The sequence below is a fragment of the Gorilla gorilla genome, chromosome 22 (genome assembly GCF_029281585.2).
Source record: "Gorilla gorilla gorilla isolate KB3781 chromosome 22, NHGRI_mGorGor1-v2.1_pri, whole genome shotgun sequence".
Lineage (NCBI taxonomy): Eukaryota > Metazoa > Chordata > Mammalia > Primates > Hominidae > Gorilla > Gorilla gorilla.
Genome location: NC_073246.2, coordinates 35,544,344 through 35,568,493, shown reverse-complemented (window position 1 = coordinate 35,568,493; position 24,150 = coordinate 35,544,344). Strand labels below are relative to the sequence as shown.

At 42.0% G+C, this 24,150-nt stretch overlaps 1 protein-coding gene across 11 annotated transcripts in view; it reads right to left on the bottom strand.

The window, feature by feature from the left end:
- ITSN1 (intersectin 1) overlaps positions 1 to 24,150 on the bottom strand; it is a 258,350-nt gene that overhangs the window by 233,809 nt on the left and 391 nt on the right. For 2 of the 11 annotated variants that reach the window (XM_055373923.2, XM_055373919.2), the window contains exon 2: positions 5,138 to 5,204. The exons of the other annotated variants lie outside the window; for them this stretch is intronic. The gene's annotated coding sequence lies outside the window, so the exon portion shown is untranslated. The remainder of the gene's footprint in view (positions 1 to 5,137; positions 5,205 to 24,150) is intronic. 11 annotated transcript variants of the gene reach the window in all.

Sequence of the window (24,150 nt, the reverse complement as noted above, 5' to 3'; positions counted from 1 at the left end):
CAACATGCGGCAAAACCCCGTCTCTATGAAAAATAAAAAAACTAGCGGGCATGGTGGCATGTAAATGTAAAACAATGCCTCCCTGCAGTCCCAGTTGGGAGGCTGAGAGGCAGGAGGATCACTTGTGCCCAGAAGTCGAGGCTGCAGTGAGCTGTCATTGCACCACTGCACTCCAGGCTGGGGACAGAGCAAAGCCCCGTCTCTAAATAAATAAATAAATAAAATTTTGAAAAGCAAATAACTCTCAACAATTACTATGAAAATAACCTGAACCTGCAGACCCTTTGAAAAGGTCATAAGGAGCCCCAGGGGCTCCACAATACCCTTTGAGAATATCTGCACAAAGCAAAGACATACTTAAAACTCTCATGGCTTTCATTTTTCATCTTTTCTAGATTTACAAGAGAATAAAACAACTACGATACATTTCATTCAACTATATATAAAATGCAAATGATCTTAGCCTAAAATTACAATAAAATGGTTTAAGAAAGTATTTTGGCAAAATTACAACTAAGGTAAACTTGGAATAAATGTCATGTCGAAATATTATATTTTTTAAATTGCAGCATCATACAAATAACATAAAATTTACTGTTGAACTGATTTTAAAGTATGCAATTCAGTGACATCTCAGACAATCATGAAGTTGTGCAACTACCACCAGTATCTAGTTCCAGAACATTTTCATCGCCCCAAATAGAAATCCTATGCTCTGCCCCAGCTACTCATCTGCTTTCTGTCTCCACAGATCTGCCTATTCTGAGTATTTCATATAAATGCAACCATACAGGCCGGGTGCAGTGGCTCAAACCTGTAATCCCAGCACTTTGGAAGTCCGAGGCAGGTGGATCACTTGAGGTCGGGAGTTCAAAACCAGCCTGACCAACATGGTGAAATCCTGTCTCTACTAAAAATGCAAAAGAATTAGCTGGGCACGACAGTGAGCACCTGTAATCCCAGCTACTCGGGAGGCTCAGGCACGAGAATAGCTTGAACCTGGGAGGCAGAGGTTGCAGTGAGCTGAGATCATGCCACTGCACTTCAGCCTGGGCAACAGAGCGAGACTCCCTCTCAAAAAAAAAAAAAGGAACCATACAGTATATTGCCTTCTTTCACTTAGCATGTTTTCAAGGTACATCTATGTTATACATGTTTTCATGTTTATTCTACATGCTTTCAAGGTACGTCTATACTGTACCATATATCATTCGTTTCTTTTTATAGCTGAATCATATCCCATTATATGAATATGCCACATTGTCCACTGATGCACAAAAGTTGATGGACATTTGGGTTGTTTCCACCTTTTGGCTATGGTAAATAATGCTGCTATGAACATTATGTACAAGTTTTTGTTTGAACACCTGTTTTCTTTTGGTATATAGCTAGGAATGGAATTGCTAAGCCATATAACTCTGTATCTATCTAATTGAGGAGCTGAAAAATTATTTTACACAGCTGTGGCACCATGCTACATTCATACCAGCAATATATGAGGATTCCAGTTTCTTCACATCCTTACCAATACTTGTTATTTTCCTTTAAAAAAAAAAATGATAGCCATACTAATGGTTGTAAAGTGGTATTCTCATAGTTTTGATTTCCATTTCCCTAATGACTAACAATTTTGAGCATCTATCTGTTCATGTACTGGTTGACCATTCGGATATCTTCTTTGGAAAAATGCCTACTCAGGTCTTTGCCCACTTTTTAATGACGTTATCTTGCATTATGTCTATTTTTTTCTTTTTTTTTTTGAGACAGAGTCTCATTCTGTCACCCAGGCTAGAGTGCAATGGTGCAGCCTTGGCTCACTGCAACCTCCACCTCCCAGGTTCAAGCGGTTCTCCTGCCTCAGCCTCCTGAGTAGCTGGGATTACAGGCGCCCGCCACCACGCCCAGCTAATTTTTGTATTTTTAGTAGAGACGGGGTTTCACCATGTTGGCCAGGCTGGTCTCGAACTCCTGACCTCGTGATCCGCCCACCTCGGCCTCCCAAAGTGCTGGGATTACAGTCGTGAGCCACTGCGCCTGGCCACGTTATGTCTAATTATTTTTTATAAGTAGATGAGAGCAATTTAAGCCTATCATGCATCTTTTCCTCTCATCTCTTCAAAGGTTAAAACAAATGGCAAAGCTTCCAGATGATGGAAAGAGCAACTGAGAAATTAAGAGAGGTCATATAATCAACTGGTAACAAAACTACATATAATAACTTCATTCGTATCTTAAATTATAAATTCCAGGCTTGGATCACAGGTGATAAGAATAATAACAATCATTTCTTACACAGTGTTTACTATTTAGTGAGGCACTGTGCTGTTTTAGCATCCTCACAACAATCTTATGAGATAGGAACTGTGATCGACCTCATTCTATAGATGAGGAAACTGAGGCACAGAAAAGTTAAATAGCTTGCTTATGGTTACACAGCTAGTAACTGCTATGTGTCCCCACCAAATCTCAGGTTGAAATTTGGTCCCCACTGTGGCAGTGTAGGGAGGTGGGGCTTAGTGGGAGGTGTTTTCAGGTCATGGGGTGGATCCTTCATGAATACATTAAGGCCCTCCCCAAGAGTGAGTGAGTTCTCACTCTTAGTTCTCACATGAGCTGGCTGTTAAGAACCTGACCCCTTCCCATCCTGCTCCTACTACCTCTCTCACCATGTGACCTCTGCACTCTCTAGCTCCCCTTAGCACAGCAGCGGCACCAAGCTACATTCACACCAACAATGTATGAGGATTCCAGTTTCTTCACATCCACATCACATTCAGGAGTTCACACTGAGTGGAAGCAACCTGAGGACCTCACCGGATGCTCAAACTTGACCTTCCTAGCCATCAGAATTGTGAGCCAAATAAACCTTTTTCTTTATAAATTACCCAGCCTCAGGTATTCTATTACAGCAACACGAAGTGGGCTAAGACAGTAGCTGAGCAGCTTGGCTCCAGAATCCCTTGGCTATGCTGCCTGCCTCTCAACCTTGTCCAGCTGCCTCACTGAGGACTTTTAAGGAAAATGCTAGTAGCTACATAGCTGATGGGTCACTTTCAAGTTCCAACCCCCACTGTCTACAAAATCTTTTAAATAACTCTTGGTTTTAGAATTTAATCATCAGAGGCCGGGCGTGGTGGCTCACGCCCGTAATCCTAGCACTTTGGGAGGCCGAGGCGGGCGGATCACCTGACGTCAGGAGTTCGAGACCAGCCTCAAAACGGAGAAACCCCGTCTCTACTAAAAATACAAAAAATTAGCCGGGCATGGTGGTGCATGCCTGCAATCCCAGCTACTCGGGAGGCTGAGGCAGGAGAATTGCTTGAACCTGGGAGGTGGAGGTTGTGGTAAGCCGAGATCGTGCCATTGCACTCCAGCCTGGGCAACAAGAGCAAAACTCCATCTCAAAAAAAAAAGAATTTAATCACCAGGTTAGGTATGTCACAAAGAAGTAAGCCCAAAATCAGATGGGTGAATGTCATTTTATCATCTTGATTCAGATCTCTTCCAACATTTTGAACCTGCAAAACAATATTCAGGATATTCTGACTCAATGGTCTATTACCAAGAGCATCTGGATTACATTTTGACTGCAATCATAAAAGGTTACAGTTGCCAGCAAAGCTAGGGCCTAACGGCCCATCTAACTAAAGCTTATAATTTACAGTATAATTTTATAACAGTTAATGGCTTTGTAAGCTAAATCTAAAAAATAGATCTCATAAGAAATCTAAAAGGTAATATATCTCATAATAAAACCAGTATGAACATAATGCTAGAGTTTACATATTTCATTTCTGAGCAGTAATTACAGGCATAACTTCCTGGTATATCCAGCAATTACTATAACTGCCTGAAGAGTTACGAGACGTTAGAATTTGAGGGAACTTCAGTATATATCCAAAACAGTGCTCAATAAATAATTCCTGCTCCTTCTAGGCAAGGTAGACTAATGCCTGAGATATGTCTATACTGATGAAAGCTCATTTATACCAAATCTTGTTTTATAATGTTATAATACTATTATTTATGTGGTAAGTCAATGATTTTTTATTTAAGTTCAGCTACTCACTATGCCATTTATATTTTCATTACACAAATGGCAGCAAATTCGAGGTCCTCATCTGTAACACAAGGATCTTGTCATCTAGCTCACAAAATTGTGAAAAACAAATTTTAGATGGCATATGTGAAAGACCTGCAGAATCCCTGAAACATGATGGGTACTCAGTACTCATCCTGTGTACGTGCAGAAACATGTGTGACATGAGGGGCAGTGTGGGTCAGATAATACCAGAAGTCCTTCTAAAGCACATTCTATATGAGCTGAGCACAACTCCAACCTGTCCTTTATCTAAAGGCCATTTAACTGATGAACTCGGCAGCATAAAACCCAGTACCTAGATAATACCAAGAAACCTTCCTGATTAGGAAAATGGGTATCATTCAAATAACTGTTAAAGGAAATCAGTTTTTTCCCTGGGCTAGACCTAACCATAATACCATTTCTGACAGAAACCCCAAAAAAGGCAATATCCCATCACCTATTTGCTCAAATGTTACATTTAATTAGGTATAAGAAGGTTCAAAATGAAAAATATTAGTATAAATTAAGTTTAAGTCACAAGAGGGATGTAAAATGCTTTCCTGTTATGATGGGATTTGTAAATTTGGAACTTTAAATCAGAGGTCCCTAGAAAATAGATGGAAAGAGGTAGAGCCAAAAGTTCAGTGCTGGAAATCAAAGGGAAAATGACTCATAGCTGCGGCAGGTACGGGTATTTTCACTTCAGTAACACCCAGTTAGGCCTAAAGGATAAGGGACAGATAGGGGGAGGCAGAAGGGAAATAAATTGTAAAGCTAAAGTGACAAAAGAACATTCTATGGTGAGATCCAGACGGAAGAGAAATAGAAGAGGAAAAGGGGAAGGTCAACAGGGATACAGCATAATGCACTCTAAACTGTGAGTGAAGGTTTAGATTTTATCCTACAAGGCAGCAATTCTCTTGTGGTCTGTGGATCCCTGGGAGTCCTAAGACCCTTTCATAGGGGTTCAGATGGTCAAAATTCTTATGTATATTAGTTCATTTTCACCGAGACTGGGTAATTTATAAAGAAAAAGAGGTTTAATGGACTCACAGTTACAGGTGGCTGGGGAGTCCTCATAATCATGGTGGAAGGCAAAAGGCATGTCTCACATGGCGGCCTCAAGAGAGAAATGAGAGCCAAATGAAAGGGGAAACCCCTTAGAAAACCATCAGATCTCCTAAGACTTACTCACTACCACAAGAACAGTACAGGGGAACCGCCCCCATGATTCAATTATCTCCCATCAGGTCCCTCCCATAACGCATGGCAATTATGGGAGCTACATTTCAAGATGAGATTTGGGTGGGGACACAGCCAAACCATATCATCATGATGGTACTCAGGCAAGATCTGCTCTTTTCACTGTGATTTTATTTACACTGATACAAAAACAATGGTGGGTAAAACTGCTCCCACCTTAGCAGTGGCACCAAACTGTACCAGTGTGGTCACTGGATTCTTCACTGCCAAACATTCACATAAAAAAAAAAAAAAAAAGTCAGTTTTACAACAGGATGTCTTTGATGAATCATGAAAAATTATTACTTTATTAAATCTCAGCCCTTGAGTACACATGCTTAATGCTTGTATGACTAGATACTCAAAGCATTTATGTGCTACACCAAACAACAATGTCCAAGAAAATCACTGTGCAATCATTTGAGTTGTGAGCTAAACTAGCCATTTTTTTTTTACAGGAACCCGATTTTTATTTGGCAAAACAACAACCAAAAAAAACTATGATTATTCAGATTTGGGTATCTGGCACAGTTTCTCAAAAATAAAGCAAGCCTGATGCTGCAAGAAAAACAACTGACAGTACTTGCTGTTCATGATAAAATTTGAATTTGGGGTAAAAATTAGAATTTTGGAAAACTTGTATCTGCCATTATGAGCTAGACTGCTTCTCAACATTTAAAGAATTTTCTAATAAGATGGGTGGTGATAACAAACACGATTTTGTGATATTGTTTAATGAAATGTGTCAACATTTGTAAGATCTACACGACTCAGTGACCCAGTATTTTCCAAATGACCAATACATGATGTTGTATGTATTGGTCAAATCAAACAGGGGTAAAATAGCCATTCAAAGTATAGGATGGATCAACAGATTTTATTGTAACAGAGGATAAAAAGTTCACTTACATGACTTCAGATTCTACACTGCAACCAATCCTTAAGAAACTACCCAGTGTCAAGTTTTGGTACAGTATCACGAAATAACCACAATTTTCTGGAAATGCCACTAAAAGACTCCTGTTCTTTCCAACTACATATCTGTTTAAGGCCAGATTTTCTTCAACTATTTCAACCAAAACAACGTTTCACAACAAACTGACTACAGGAGCAGTTATGGAATTCAGCCATCTTTTTATTCAGTGAGGCATGAAAGAGATCTGCAAAAAATGTAAAACAAGGCCACTTTTCACTAAATTTTTTTGTTTTGTGAACAGTTTTCATAAAAATGTTATTTATGTTAACATGTAATAGGTTTATTACAGCTATTTTAAGTATAAATTTCTCGCTTTTAATTTCTAATCTGGCAGACAATGATAAGACAAAAATCCACATGAAGAAAAGTTCCTTGGGGACCTCAATCACTTAAGAGGACACAAGGGTTTTGATACCAAAAGGCTTGAGGTCCACCACCTTAGGAGATAAAAGCACGGGGAAAGATCTTATTGTGGGAGCAGCACATAACAAAGATTATTTTGGCAACATGTGAGTGTAAAATGAAGTGGAACAGAGAAGCCAGATGAGTCAGGAAGCAGCAACCATTAAGAGCAAAGTAGTAAAGTGAAAAAATACATAAAGGCCTGGACTAAGACCAGAGCAGTGGGGCTAGAAAGGGTGAATTCAAACGACCTTTCAGAGGCTGAATTGACAGAATCAAGCCACCGACTTCAGCATCAGATAGAATCCAGGCTGGGTGCAGTGGCTCACACCTCTAATCCCAGCACTTTGGGAGGCTGAGGCGGGAGGGCTGCTTGAGCCGAGGAGTTTGAGACCAGTGAGATCCCATCTCTACAAAAATTTTTTTTTTAATTAGCCAGGTGTGGTGGTGTACAACTGTGGTCCTAGACACTCGGGAGGCTGAGGTGAGAGGATTGCCTGAGCCTGGGAGGTTGAGGCTGCAGTTAGCCATGATCAATGATCATCTCACTGCACTCCAGCCTGGGTGACACAGCAAGATTTTATCTCAAAAAAAAAAAAGAGTACAGGCTGCTGACTTAGTCCATGAATAGCTTACAAAGCTAAATTATAATTGCTTGTTCACCTATCTAGCTTAAGGGCAGGTACTAAGCCTATACTGTATATAGACACAGTATACAAAAACACTATAGGCAGACTGAGTTCTAAAAATGTTCTCCAACACTAACTGGGTGTCCTACCATTCATTTCAATTCTGACACTACCAGAGTTAGTGCAGACTCCCCAAATCAAGGGCTTGGTCCCATAGGACTTCCCCATTTCAGATGCCAGCCTCAAGTCTTGCACTTCTGCCAGGCTGACTACAAATTTAGGGGTTCCCATAACTCCACTTCAAGTTAAGTAATTGACTAGAACAACTCACCGAACATGGAAAAGCTCTGTGCAACTCAGGAACAGCCAAATGGAAGAGACTCACAGCACAAAGCATGGGGGAGAGGAAGTACAGAGCTTCCATGCCCTCTCCTCCTCTGTGCAACACAGGCACTCACCTTTCTGCACATCATGGATTCACCAACCCAGCTCTCGGAACCTCACAGTTCCAGGGCTTTCGTTTGCAATTTCATTGCATAGGCATGATTAAGTAGATCACTGACCACATGACTGAACTCAATTTCCAGTCCCTCTCTCTTCCCTGGAGCTGGTGGTGGTGGAGAGCTGAAAGTTCCAACCCTCCAATCCTGCAGTTTCCTGACTGCTTCCTCCGGACCACCCCCAATTCTGAGGCTGTCCAGCCCCTCATCCCCAGGAGCCATTTCATTAGCATGAACTCAGATAAGATCCAAAAGGGCTCATTATGAATAAGAAGACACTCCCACCACTCAGGAAATTCCAAAGATTTTGGAAGCTATGTGCTAGGAATCAGGAACAAAATGATATAAAATTATACCACAGACTGTCTGACACACAGTAAGTAATCAATAAATAACTGCTGAAACAATGAACAAAAGGATAGATAATAGTATCATTCACCAAGATGGGATATACAGACAGAGGAAGAGGTTGGTCAGAAGAAAGGTGGCAGGTGAGCAATGCTCTAGATGTGTTGAAGTTTTAAGTGCCCAATGGATCCAGTAGGTACAGTCATGCAGCCAGTAACGTTTGAGTCAATGATGAACTGCACATACAATCGTGGTCCCGTAAGATTGTAACAGCATATTTTTACTGTGCCTTTTCTATGTTTAGATATGTCTCGATACACAAATACCGCTGTAAATACTTGTGTTACAGCTGCCTACAGTATTCAGTATAGTAACAGGCTGTAGGGGTTTGTAACCAAGGAGCAAAATAGGCTATACATATAACCTAGGTGTATAGTAGGCTATACCACCTCGGTTTGTATAAGTAGTTGACCCTTGAATAACATGAGTTTTAACTGTGTGGGTCCACTCATATTCAGATTTTCTTCTACCTTTGTCACCCTGAGACAGTAAGACCAACCCTTCTTCCTCCTCCTCAGCCTACTCAACGTGAAGACAATGAGGATGAAGAATGTTATGATGACCCACTTCCACTTAATGAATAGTAAATATATTTTATCTTCCTTATAATTTTCTTAATACTATTTTCCTTTCTCTAGTTTATTGTAAGAATAGAATATATCATACATATAGCATACAAAGTATGCGTTCATGGACTATGTTATCAGTAAGGCTTCTGGTCAACAATAGGTCATTAGTAGTTACATTTTGGGGGAGTCAAAAAGGTTACATGATTTTTTTTAAAAACAGAATCTGGCTCTGTCGCTCAGGCTGGAGTGCACTGGCACAACCACAGGTCACTGTAACCTCAAATTCCTAGGCTCAAGCAATCCTCCCGCCTCAGCCTCCCTAGTAGCTGTGACTACAAGAGTACACCACCATGCCCAGCTAATTTTTAAAATTTTTGTACAGATGGGAGTCTCACTTTGTTGCTTGGATGGTCTCAAACTCCTGGTCTCGAGCAACCTTCTCACTTTGGCCTCCCAAAGTGCTGGGATTACAGGCAAGGGCCACGGAGCCCTGCCTATATGTGGATTTGCCTGTGTTGGGGACCAACACCCCTAATCCCTCCCTTGTTCAAAGGTCAACCATACACTTTATGATGTTTGCACAATGACAAAATCACCTATCAGAACATCATCATTACATGATGCAGGGTTAGAAAAAAAGACACCGCTCCAGGTACAGACAGATAAACACAGTGAAAATGACTGCCGTGGAAGACCAGTGAAATGTCAAAAGAGGGTATGAAAAGCCCTAGCGACAGCAACATTTTAAGGATAAGAAGCCCTCAAAGGGAACTGGGAAGTCCTAAACGTAACAGAGCAACAGGGCAAGGAAATAGCTGAAATGACCCATGCTGAGGTCACAGCTGCTTATGGAAAGAAATGAAACTAAGAGGAAACTGACAATCAGAGATAAAAGGAGAAGGTCAAGAAAGCTTCTGCAGAAAACCAAATACCGCATGTTCTCACTTATAAGTAGGAACTAAACACTGGGTACACACTGACACAAAATTAAGAACAATAAACACCGGGGATTCCAAAACGGGGGCAGGGGTTGAAAACCTACCTATCTGGTGCCATGTTCACTACTCGGGCAACTGGTTCATTAGAAGCCCAAACCTCAGCATCATGCAATAAACCTACATAGCAAACCTGTGCATGTACCCTCTGAATCTAAAAATTAAAATAAAAAAATAAAAAAAGGCCAGACATGGTGGCTCACGCCTGTAATCCCAGCACTTTGGGAGGCTGAGGCAGGTGGATCACCTGAGGTCAGGAGTTCGTGACCAGCCTGGCCAACATGGTAAAACCCCGTCTCTACTAAAAATGCTAAAAATGCAAAAAATTAGCCAGGTGTGGTGGCAGGCGCCTGTAATACCATCTACTTGGGAAGCTGAGGCAGGAGAATTGCTTGAACCTGGTAGGCGGAAGTTGCAGTAAGCTGAGATCGCGCCATTGCACTCCAGCCTGGGTGATAGAGTGAGACTCTGCCAAATAAATAAATAAACAAATAAATAAATAAATAAAACAAGTGGCAGGCCACAGACCTGATCTACCTACTCCGGGGGCTGAGGTGGGGGGACCGTTTGAACCCAGGAGGTAGAGGTTGCAGTGAGCCAAGATTGCACCACTGCACTCTCCAGCCTGGGTGACAGAGTGAGACTCCGTCTCAAAAAAAAAAAAGCTTGTTTCAGTGGCTACACACTTGAACAGAATTCAAACTCACCCCCTATACAGATGCACACAACACTGTACACTGTGAATGTCTGTAGTATTGGTTTTTGCATGAGGTCAACATTTTATATGTATGTGAAAGGAAATGACACCACTGAAATTCTACAACATTTAAAAGTAACTTCAATTATTAATTATTAATTTGTATGACACTGATCATACACTGAGGAAAGGCCATCTGTTTTGCCTGCCTAGCGTTTTTTTCTCCTCTTGACAGATCCTACTTCTCTTTAACGCTTTCTGTTAATTCCACGAGTTTAGGTACTGGTCTCACCAACTGGGGGAAAAGGTAGATCCAAGGCCCAGGAGAGCCAATGAGAGTACACGTTTCCCTTGGTCATATGATGGGTTCAGACACACGATCATGCCAGGCCAATCAGAATCCTTGGACTTGACAGGTATGTGAGTCAATACATTTCAATGCTGTGCTTCTTCCACTTGGAAATGAAAAAGCTCATACAAATACAATTATGAATAAAGAAAACTGTGGCAATAAAGCAACCTTCCTTTTTCTTCCTTCTCTCTCCTACAATCCTCTTTTTTCTCTCCCTATCACTTTTTCCACCTCCCCACCCAACTGCATTTAGATAGTGGACTACTTAAACTTATCGCTGAGTTTTTTTTAAGTTAAGGATTCCTGATACATACATCATCACGACACAGAAAGCTAATCTAAGAACTAAGCCCAGCCCCAGGTAAACTATTCTGTGATTCAACTTCTTGGTATTTCGATAGTACACTTAAGAGTCTTGTTTCAAGGCCCTTCGCAGTGGCTCACGCCTGTAATTCCAGCACTTTGGGAGGTCAAAAAAGGCGGATCACTTTGGGTCAGGCGTTCAAGACCAGCCTAGCCAACATGGTGAAACCCCATCTCTACTAAAAATACAAAAAAAAAAAAAAAAATTAGCCAGGCATGGTGGTGCCTGTAATCCTACCCACTCTGGGGGCTGAGGTGGGGGGATTGTTTGAACCCAGGAGGTAGAGATTGCAGTGAGCCAAGACTGCACCACTGCACACTCCAGCCTGGGTGACAGAGTAAGACTCTGCCTCAAACAAAAAATCTTGTTTCAGTGGCTACACACTTGAACAGAATTCAAACTCACCCCCTATACAGATGCACATAATACTGTACACTGTGAATGTCCCTAGTATTGGTTTTTGCAGGAGGTCAACATTGTATATGGATGTGAAAGGAAATGACACCACTGAAATTCTACAACATTTAAAAGTAACTTCAAAATTTCTTCCTTCCTATTTTCCCTCAGCTAGAGATCTACACCGGTTTAAAACAGGTCCAAGCCAGAGTCCGCATTTGTAAAATGGCCTTTCCAATCAAATTGTGATTGCCTGAATTAGATTAAATTTTGGTACTTCCATGTTTCTTGCTATCCTTAATTGTTGATGTTATTATATGGAGAAAATAATAACAAATTCACAACGTCCCTAGACAGAGTGAAAAAAAAAGGAGACAAGGTAGTATCATAAAAAGAATATTGTGCTAAGAATGAGGAGAATGTTTAGTTCACAGTAACAGAAACTCCAGCTACCTAAATCAAGGGGAAGGAGGTAACCTTAAGAACTCAAGAACGAGAATGCAGCTGGACCAAGAACAGACTGGATGAGAGTGACTTAACACTGTCAGAGAGTCAGGTAGTGTTCTCTCTGCTTCTCTTTAGACAGTTACTTTATTCTCCCCATCCAAAAATCATCTTTCTTGGTCCCCAGACAGCAGAACATAACTGCTTATAACTCCCAATCCTTTACTTAGGGTCCTTGAGCATATTAAGGCCAAATCCTTCTCTGTTGAGCCTAGTTTCAAATTTCCAGGGAAGGAATGAACACTGATTGGGCCAGGTTGGTCAGGTGCCCAACCCGAGTTCAATGTATTATGTCTTTTGTGGAGAGAAGGAGGTAGGAAGAAATTGGATGTGTAGGTTGAAGGGCACTTAAGGGATCTGTGTTGGGTCAGATATACATTACAAAGGTTCTCATCACACAGTCTCAGCTTTGTACCTTGTCTCATAATCAAAATACGGAACTAACGTTGATTCTAGACTCTTGCTAAGAGTCTAGAGTACAACAGAACTTAAGATAATTAAAGTGAATTTTAAAAATCAAAGGCCAGGTGCAGCGGTTCATGCCCGTAAGCCCAGCACTTGGGGAGGCTGAGGCAAGAGGTCCACTTGAGTCCAGAAGTTCGTGACCAGCCTAGGCAACACAGCGAGATCATCTCTCCAAAAAAAAAAAAAAATTAGCCGGGTGTGGTGGTGCGTGGCTGTGGCTGTAGTCAAAGCTACTTGGGAGGCTGAGGTGGGAGGATTCCTTGAACCTGGAAGATTGGGGATACAGTGAATCATGGTCACGCCACTGCACTCAGCCTGGGTGACAGAGTGAGACAAAAGAGAGAAAGAAGAGACAAAGAGAGAAAGAAAGAGAAAGAGGAAGGAAAGAAGGAAGGAATTAAAGGGTAACAAGCACTCATCACTGTTTTAGAAGTTCCATGCCAATAAACAAATACAAGTTATGGTGGCTCATGCCTATAATCTCAGCACTTTGGGAGGCTGCGACAGGAGAATTGCTGGAGCCCAGCAGTTCAAGACCATCCTGGGCAATATAACAAGACATCATCTCAAAAAAAAGAAAGAAATTGGCTGGGCGCAGTGGCTCACGCCTGTAATTCCAGAACTGTGGGAGGCCGAGACGGGCGGATCACGATGTCAGGAGATCGAGACCATCCTGGCTAACATGGTGAAACCCCGTCTCTACTAAAAATACAAAAAATTAGCTGGGCGTGGTGGTGGATGCCTGTAGTCCCAGCTACTCAGGAGGCTGAGGCAGGAGAATGGCATGAACCCGGGAGATGGAGCTTGCAGTGAGCTGAGATCGTGCCACTGCACTCCAGCCTGGGCAACAGAGTGAGACTCTGTCTCAAAAAAAAAAAAGAAAGAAAGAAAGAAAGAAATACAAGTTAAAAATAAATTATCAATTCTAGGAATGAAAATGGTCCTTTATAAACATGATGGTCTGTATGAAAAACTCAAGAGAATTTTTTAAAAAGCATAAAAGTCTTAGAGGGCTGAGATTCTGTCTTGGTTCAAGGCTACTCACCTAGAGCAATGCCAGGCATATACAGCGTGTACTCAAACATTCACTGAACAGCTAACTAAACTCAGAACTTCCCAATCACGGCTGGGTGCGGTGGCTCACGCCTGTAATCCCAGCACTTTGGGAGGCTGAGGAGGGCAGATCATCTGAAGTGAGGAGTTCGAGATCAGCCTGGCCAACATGGCGAAACCCCGTCTCCACTGAAAATACAAAAATTAGCTGGGCATGGTGGCACATGCCTGCAGTCCCAGCTACTCAGGAGGCTGAGGCAGGAGAATCACTTGAACCCGGGAGGCAGAGGTTGCAGTGAGCCAAGACTGTGCCACTGCGCTCCAGCCTGGGCAACAAAACACGACTCTGTCAAAAAAAAAAAAAGAACTTCCCAGTCACAGTACTTTAAGTGGATTATAGTTGTGCCAAAGATACTGATGCCCTCAGTTTTGGGGAATGATGCCTACAATTAGTACTAATTATTGCTACTAACACAGTACTAATATTATCTGGAATCACAAAGACTGAGAAGCATTGAATGCAAGACCAAAACATTGCTGGAACTTAGAGTTCCAGCAAGACAAGTTGGTTACCAAATAAATTCGTGTAAGGCCAATAGGCATTTAATAATCATTCACACTCATTGGTAATACAGAAAATAATGCAAGTTAAAACAAATAAAATTGGCTAAGATGTTTTTGGAGATGGTTTTACCCAGTCCTGGTAAGAGAACAGGAAACAGGTACCTTTTACATGATAGGGGGAATGCATCTGAGGGCAGTATGCTGCGAAGGCTTTACAAACATCTTTTGGTCCAAGAATTTTACCTATCTTTATTAAAAAGCAAAAAGACAAACAATCTATAGGTCCAGCAATAAGTGACTGATTACATATATGACGATGTAGCAAAAAAGGCTGCAAATACAACACATTAAGTGAAAAACACAGGCTACAAAACTGTACGTACCTGAGGCTACAAACTGGCAAGGCAACGAAGACTGAATCCAGCCCTCAGGTATGCTTTGAACCCCAGTGTGTTAACAATAAAAAGTGTGGCCCACATAAAAATCAGAAGATTTCATACTAAACCCACATTCTCCTAAATAACTATAAGGTGTAGTAACACCAGGACGCATCCTCCCAGAACCACAAAGGTCTGGGTTGACTGGCCCTGGACTGTCCTGCCACCTTCAGTGCTCGTGGTCCCTAACAGGCCTTCAACTCTCCTGGGCTGAGTAGCTTCACACCAGGCACCTGCTGGGTAATTTGAGCATGTTGACCTTCACAGGGTATTAACAGTCATTATCACTGGATGGTAAGATCTTGGTAGGCTTTTAGTCTTCTTTCCTTATATATGTTTCCAAAAGTTTTGTTCAATAAACATGTATTCCTTTTATAGTAGGAAAAAACATGTTATTTTTTAAATTACCAAATCACAACTGTAATATTAATCACTTCATCTACCAAGATCAAAACAACTAAAGATAACAGATAATGACTGTGGTTTAAAACTAATTGAACTAAGAAGTAATGTAAGGTTACAATTACTGCAGGATTTCCCTCCCTTTGATACTAATTAAAACTCCAGATTGGACAGACAACAGCAGCATTTTACAAAACAGATCTTCCTCAAAGAGAACAGCTTCTATAGACAATGCAAAAGCCTGTTATTTTAAGGATTCATTCCCATACATTTAAGATTTCTTTCACTAAAAAAAGGAAACAAAATCTCTCCTATAGAAACCTATATTCATAACCTCAATTAATTTGTTTATAAAGCTAAATAATTCTTGATCTTTGTCTTACACTGCTATTTCATTTGATCAATAGTAATAATTTTATGGGGTTCTCTTTTCCTCAGAGAAACTCCAGAAAGTTTACACAAATTACCATTCATCTCAAACCATTCCTGAGACCTCACAAAGTAAACCACATTATCCTCATCACAAAGATAAAGTAGAAGGCTAGGTAGAAACGTCAACATCCATAGACAGCTGGAAGCCGAGTCAATGCAATGTTCCTCTCTATCCATCCTCCAATCCACTCCCACATGATACCCAGAAGGAGATTTTTAAACAAAAGCACATCATGGGACTCCCCTGCTTAAAACTTACATTAACTTCCTACTTCCCAGACATTCAGAGTCAAGTCCCAAGTGGGCCTCTCTCCTTCACTCCCCACCTGTCTCTCTTGCCCCCAGCACTTGCTCTGTACCAGCTCAGAGCCCTCGGGCCTCCAGGCTTGAAGGACCTCAAACACTCCTTGATTTAATAAACCAACGAATAACCCTTGCGTGTCTGCCAGGCAGCAGGCGCTGCTCTAGGGCCTGGGGCTAGCCCCCTGGACAACCGCGATACACTCCCTGCCCTCATGGAGCTAACATCCTGGTAACCCCGCTACCAAGTTTCTTCCTCCTGTAATCATTTAAAGAATATTAAAACAACAATTGTAATAACTGTATCTGAAGGGGTCTAAAAATAAGCAGTGCTACCTATAATACAGATCTATTCTCATTTAATGACTTTAATATTAGCTCTTTGTATTAAGTGCAGGAAAGAGGAGAAATAAAGGCAAAGGGAACTACTATTCATTAAAATCTGCTATATACCAAGAATGGCACTCATTTTCTTGTCAATTTTTCAAGGTTTCTCTCATTACTAGCTATATAGCTTTTATTCATCAGTGGCCAAAATGCAATTCTCCAATTCTGCAAGACTGGGGCAGCTGAGTTTCAGATAACTTCAGAAATTGAAAGATAACTTGGTTTTAAAATCTACTATCTTAAGTTCAGAGCGGAAATGAATTGATCTTTGTAAAACACTGGATCCACAATGAACACTCCTATTATAGATAACACACTGGAATGATATATGTGTTTACACAACATTTTGTCTGTGTTAGAACAATAAAACCGGTCAGGAAATTTGCCTTGCAGAGAAGTAATTAACCCTGTACACACACACAGGCAAACAGACACACACACACAAAACGAATGGCTCCAATGGCATCTTGTTGCAGTGCTTTTATCGTAAGAGTCAGCATCCTTCTTAACTAGGTTGGTTAAAGCCTGACACTAAAAGCCAGCTGACCTCGTCCACGTCCATGAACTGTATCCATGTCTTGCAAATGCATGCCACCAGACACCAGAACGATTTGCAGACATAATGCAAGGAGGAACACATCAAATGCTCACCAGTGCAACAGAGGAGGAAGAGCATTGTCCTCCTGTATTAAAAAGAGGATGTTTAATTTTAACCACCAAGGGTAAAACTCTGACCACTTGCTGTGTTGCTATGACCTTATTTTCTTTCTTTTTTTTTTTTTTCTGAGACAGAGTCTCGCTCTGTCGCCAAGGCTGGAGTGTAATGGTGCGATATCAGCTCACTGAAATCTCCACCTCCTGGGTTCAAGCAGGGAATTGAAGCAATTCTCCTGCTTCAGCCTCCCAAGTAGCTGGGATTACACTTGTGCGCCACCACGCCCGCCTAATTTTTGTATTTTTTAGTAGAGATGGGGTTTCACCATGTTGGCCAGGCTGGTCTCAAACTCCTGACCTCATGATCCGCACACCTCGGCCTCTCAAAGTGCTGGGATTACAGGTGTGAGCCACCACGCCCGGCCAGACATTGTTATTTTCACATTCGAATTCACTTGAATTCAAAATTCTGCCACAGCCCTCAGCTCAACTCCTGGCTCCACCACTCAGTGAAGGGCCAAACGCACTACCACATGACTCCAGCAGACCCCATACCACACAAAAACAATGACAGGTTTTGGTGACCAACTGAAAACTGAGCTAGGCAGCCAAACTCAGCCCAGAGAGCTGAAGCCAAAACAATTTCACCAATGTTCTCTCTGGGCAGTAAGCTAATAAAGCAAGCTACCTATCACTAATTCTACTAGAAAAACACCGAAAGAGCAGTGATGCATTAAAATAGATTAACTTGCTTAAAATTCACTTTCTTAGAGAGCTACGAACTTTAGGAACAAAACTGAAGTGACATTCTACCATCACATGTATTAATAAAAATGTTTTGGTTTACTTTTCAGTGATCTCCCAGTGGATGATATCTCTCTACACTGAGGCCTTCACATTCAGGAAGCAAACTTCCTTAGGCCACTTTCTATCTCCAAAGTGGCCAACATTCACATTCAGGAAGTAAACTTCCTTAGGCCACTTTCTATCTCCAAACTCGCCAACATGGAACTACCTGGACACACACCCAGCTGTCTCCCTCATCACACTTCTGTACAGTCTTGCATTTCTAAGACAAGTCCACATCACAAGTGAACTGCCTTCTCAAATTTCACTAGTCTTCTCTAGCACTCTAATCCTGTTTTTCATGCAGGGGTACTTTAGGAAAACCACTACAGAGTAAAGGATAACAAGACTACTTTAAGAATGAATGCTGGACAGTTGATGAGGCTAATTTTCCTCTCTCTCCTCTTTCTTTCTCCTTCCTTCTCTTTCTTTCTCTTTCTCTCCTTTCTTTTCTCTCTCTCTTGCCCTCCCCTCCCCTTTCTTTTCTGACAAGATCTCACTATGTTGCCCAGTCTGGAGTGCTGTGGCATCTGCAGCCTCCAACTTCTGGGTACAAACAGTCCTCCCACCTCAGCCTCCCTAGTAGCTAGGACTACAGGTGGGCATCACCTCACTGGGCTACTTTTTAAAATTTTTTTTGTAGAGTCTTGCTATGTTGCCCTGGCCAGTCTGGAACTCCTGGGCTCAAGTAATGCTCCCACCTTGGCCTCTCAAGTATTGGGATTACAGGAGTGACCCACAGCACTGGTCCCAAAGCTAATTTCTGAGCTAACTTATGTGACCAACTCTTCAGTGAAAGGGATTCAAATTTGTGCCCCACCCAGTTTATACATTAGTACATGTCAGAGAACCTCTTAGTTACTCCACAACAGCAATCGAGAACGTAAAAAGTACCCAAATGCCTATAAAACATGTCTAGGAAACAGGCTAAGAGTTTTGGACTCTACGGTAAAAATCTGCTCAGCAACGGCTCTCTAATTGCTGGTACCCTAGTTTCCAAGGCATCTGTAAGATGAGAGTTTTTGTGAAGTGAGTTAATGTATATAAGATGCTGCAAAAGAACTTAATCGACATTAGCTATCTTTCTGAGTTTCCATATCACACTACTAAACACATTATACTAACAGTCCATTCTTCTTCCTAAAAGCAAAAATTCACTAGGTTTGTCACTGGTTAAGTCATTCCATAAAAGGGGGGAAGGTACAAGGGGCTGGGAGACTGGAAGTCTGATATACCATGGTAAGAGTATAAAATGCTACAATCTTTCTAAATGACAAATTGGAAATACGGATTTAAAAAATCCTAAAATTTAGCATAGGCTTTGATCCTGCAAATTCCATTTGTAGAAATTTATCCTAATGAAAATAATCTCACAAGTACATTCAGAGACATATGTAGAAGGACAGTCACTGCAGGGTTATAAGTAACCGTGGAGGAAAAATAAAGAAACTAATGTCTAATAAAAATAAACTAGCTAAATCACCAGAGATCCACGGCTGGGCGTGGTGGCTCACGCCTGTGATCCCAGCACTTTGGGAGGCTGAGGCAGGTGGATCACCTGAGGTTAGGAGTATGAGACCAGCCTGGCCAACATGACGAAACCCCATCTCCACTAAAAATACAAACATTAGCCAGGCATGGTGGCAGGCATGTGTAATCCCTGCCACCCTTAGGAGGCTAAGGCAAGAGATTCATTTGAACCTGGGAAGCGGAGGTTGCAGTGAGCCAAGATTGAGCCACTATACTCCAGCCTGGGTGACAGACTGAGACTCCGTCTGAAAAAATAAAAATTAAAAAAAAAAACCATAGATCCATAAAACGGAATATTATTTGGTTACTAAAATTGTTATAATGCAATTATATATAGGAAAAGACACTCATGACAAGATGTTAAGCAAAAAAAAAAGCAGGTTACAACCATATGTATAGCAAGATCCCATTTTTGTTACCAGAAATTGTATATGAATAGCCATATGCACACACACAAAAGGATTTGAAGAAATATGTATGCAGGTAGTAGACTTATGGGTATTTCATAGTTTTCTACTTTATACTTTTCTGTATTTCAATTTTTCTACCATAAAACAATTATCTTTCTAAATACAAAGAATATTAGTTGCTCATCATAAATTATATTTTAACCTAAAAGTGATCAGGAGATTTAGTATTTATTTTCAAAACTTATAGTTATTAATACATATTTGATAGCTTATTAAATACTTTTAATGTTTAGTCTAGTCATTCAATTAAAAAAATTATACATAGTACCAAGGAGTTAGCAATAAACTTTTTTTTATTTTCTTTTTTTTGAGACAGGGCCTTGCTCTGCCACCCAGGCTAGAGTGCAGTGGCACAATCATAGCTCACTGCAGCCTTGATCTCCTGGGTTCAAGTGATTCTCCCACCTCAGCCTCCGAAGTAGCTGGGACTATAGACGCACACCACCAAAGAAACTTCTTTTTGAAGCAACAGATTTCTACTTACTATCATAAAAGTCCAGTAGTACAATAATTAAATGCGTTAGCTTTTGAGTTTTAGGTATTTTTATACACCCCAATTCTTTATCATCACTGTAACTACCATTTATTAAGTGGATGTGTCTCAAAAACTTAGGTAAGCACTTAGAAGTATGTGAACTTTATTATTACTATTTCCATTTTCAGCTGAGAAATGAGGCATTGAGAGGTTAGATCAAACTCACTGACTATGTGTGGTCAAACACAATATTCTCCAGAGTTTGAGCTCTTAACTACATAATATCTATGGTGCCCTGTAGTGAACTCTTGAAAAGAAGGTGTAAAGGTCAAATTTTATTAGTATGAAAAGTGAAATTGGAAAACATAACAATTTTCTCTATTTGCTAGAAACCAATTTTTATAGCAGTATGTTGGACTTATGGTTTATAAAATGATATTTTGATATAAGACAATATACCAAATATAAGTTTGATATATGATTTACCACTACACTGTGACTTAAATTTACATTTTGACTCTCTAAGCAAATGCTTTGCTCTGAATCTTCTTTCTGGCTAATCACCTTGAGCACACTACGCCTGGGAAAGGCTCTCTCCTTTCTAAACTAACCAAACTTACAGAAGTCACTGGGGTATAGTGCTTGTGGCTCCTAATTTATAAAATCAGTGACTACTAAAAAAAATTTTTTTGTAATATGCTGGGCTTTAATATGCCACTAACTGATAGATTAATTTGACAAGTAACTTTTAAAAGATTGGCCTCGCTGCAATGTAGTTCACGTATTGAGTTGAGTTAATTGAGTTCCTCCAGGCACTGTTTTAGGCCCTGGAGGTACAGGGGTGAAACAAAGCCTCTGCCTTCTGAAAGGTGTACAACAGGTACAATTACGCAATCACGGTCAATTGTTTTTTATTAGCAGCCTAAGGGATAAAACTTAATCTGCTACTTGAAAAACTGTCTATTCACTTCAGGAGCTAGTCTCAGGAGATGCTCAGAGAGAAGGAAGCCAGTGGTTTCCAACTTCCCTATGCAGGAGAAATTCCTCGAGAATGCATTAAAAACACCAATTCCAGGGCCCCACCTCCAGCTGTCTGATTCTGAGGTGAGGTGACGGAAACCCGTATTTATTTTTATGTATTTATTTACTTACTTACTTTTTGGACACAGGCTCGCTCTCTCTGTCACCCAGGCTAGAGTGCAGTAGGGCAATCATGGCTCACTGCAGCCTCCATCTCCTGGGCTCAAGCGAACCAGATCCTCCCACCTCAGCCTCTAGAAAAGCTGGGAATATAGGCACGAGTCACTAAGCCCAGAATATTAAAAAAAAATTTTTTTTAGAGACAAGGTTTCCCTATGTTGCCCAAGCTGGTCTCAAATTCCTGGGCCCAAGCTATTCCTACTTCAGCCTCCCAAAGTGTTGGGATTACAAGTTTGATCCACCATGCCCAAAACCTATATTTTTAACAAGTGCCTCCATTAATGCTGATGTAAGTGATCTGAGGTCCACACTTGAAGAAACCCAACCAGTAAGTGGAGCCATTCAGGAGGAAGTGATCATTCAGAAGGGAACAGCTCTATGGCAGAAGAATTTGAGGTGCATAATATAATCCCAACTCTCGTGTCATCAATTCTCTACAACTCACAAATTTTAGCAAATTAAAAAGATGATTTAGAGTAGAGGAATTTGGACGAAGCATGGTGGCTCATTCCTCTAATCCTAGCTCTTTGGGAGGCTGCCTAGGTGGGAGAATCGTTTAAGGTAGGTGTTTTAGACCAGCCTGAGCAACACAGAGAGACCCTGTCTCTAGAAAAAATTTTAAAATTAGCTGGGCATGGTGGCGTGCATCTGTGGTCCCAGATACTCCGGAAGCTGGGGTGGGAAGATCACTGGAGTCCAGGAGGTCGAGGCTGCAGTATGCCAAGATTGCGCCACTGCACTCCAGCCTGTGACATAGCCAGACCCTGCCTCAAGAAAAAAAAAAAAAGGAAAGGAATTTACCAGCAGTTCCTCCTTAATCTCTTACAGGAGGCTTGATAGTTTGTCCCAGTCTAGGCACTTGGGGAAAAGATAAACTTGAGCAGAGGTTCTACTACCAATATTGAAGATAAGCTTTAGGGAAAAGAAAATTGCTAGTCGACTGCCAAAAAAAAAAAAAAAATGCTAAGAGCGACAAACATTTCACAGAACTAACTTGCTACCACTCATTTTATGCCCTATTTCACAATGCTTAGTATCTGTGCAATCCGCAGGGTTCCAAAGTACATTAAAAATTTGTTCATTTCCTCTCTTACTCAGGCAGAATAATAAAAGAGTTTTGTGACGGTACCATGCGCCCTAGCAATTTCAACAGAAGCATTCCTAGATAAAGAAATACCATTTTTTTAAAAAAAGATCATACTATCAGAAATGATCTCCACTGGACTCCTTAAAGGTGTCTGAAATAATTTTAACACCATCATCAAATTAGTGTCCCTCACTTCTTAATTTATATGACTTAAAAGTCCCTGGATTCTTTACAAACCCATCTGCACTAAGGATTTTTCTTTCATATGTATGTATTTTTCAATGTTTTTACTTACAAGGAAACTCCCATCAAAATAACGTTTCAAGCACACCAGTAAAAGAAATTTTAAACAGAAACATATTTTGTTCTCAGAGATAAACTATTCTATGAAGGATGTTTAAGCTTCTGCACTCTCAACCTTAAAGTCATCTAAAAATAAAGGTATCCCAACAAATACATTCCTCCTATTCACATTTTGGGGGTTTAGAGTGGCACCATGCAAACCAGCTGGCCTGCTGGGTCCTGGCCCCAGTTCCTGCCCTCACATCCTGTCCACTACATAATCCATGAGATCTCTGTGCCTTTCTCTTCATCCGTTCCACGGGATTAGCAAAACTGCCTCCCCGCTGACAGAACTGAGAATTTCTAGAGGCATTTGTTTGTATGGGATTTGCTGTTATTATCTACCCTTCTCATTGGCCTTGCCTTTATTATCTGTACGTTTTGATCAAGGGGAGCAGCAGCAGAATGCCAACAGACAAGCACAAAGAAACGCATCTGGCCGGAGCCTGCATGTATCTAAATTTCCAGGTTGCTGCTGCCCTCAGAATAGCACTGATGATGGCAAAGTTCTAGAGGAAACTTTCATATTGAAGAGGCTATAAAAATCTCTATAGCCTCCAACTCCACAGAGAAGCCGCTAATGTATTTCTTCCAAAGCAAAGCCTTCTTGAGTCTGAATCACAACAAAAGATTGCCCATAGGAAATGTAATCTCCGAAGTTGTTTTCTAATCCCAAGGCAAGCAGAAGCGCAGGAAGGTGCGGCCGATTCCTCGCCGGTTTCCTTTTTTTGGGAATTCGGATTGCATTCGTGCAAGCAAGGGACTGCAATTGTGTCTTGGGTCCACACCACAAAACCGTGTCGGTGCGTAAGAAGGGAAGGGACGCGGCGGACCCGGGGACGCGCTCACAGGGCGCGGAAGCCGCTCTCCTTTAAATGCCTTCAGGGGCGGCCCCGCGGCGCGCCCTGGGGCCGAACGGCATTGCCTGCCCTTCACTGACCCAGGATTCTGCAGGCTTGCGAGCGAGGGGCCAAGGAAGGAACCGGGGCTCCAGGCAGAGGAGGCGCCGCTCCCGCCAGCGCGGGTCCCCGGGAGGCCGGCGGGAGGCGAGGCCGGGCCGCCCCTCGCCGGCGGCCGAGGACAGCGAGGTCAGCCCGGGAAGGAGCGGCCGCCCGGGGTCCCCGCGAGAGGAGGGAGCCCGCTCGGCGGCGGGGCCGCGGCGCCCATTCATCCCCACGCCCGTCCCGCGGCCGCCACCCCACGGCCCACCGCGGCCCCCGGCCTCCCAGTGCGGGTCCGCCCGCCACTCCGCCGCCGCCCCCGAGGACGGGAAGGACGAGGCAGAGGGGCAGCCGCTGCCGTCTCTCGGGCGCGCGGCGAGGGGCTAAGGGCGGCCCGGGAGACAAGCGCCGGGCGCGGGACGGATGCCCCGGGCAGCCATCGCGCCG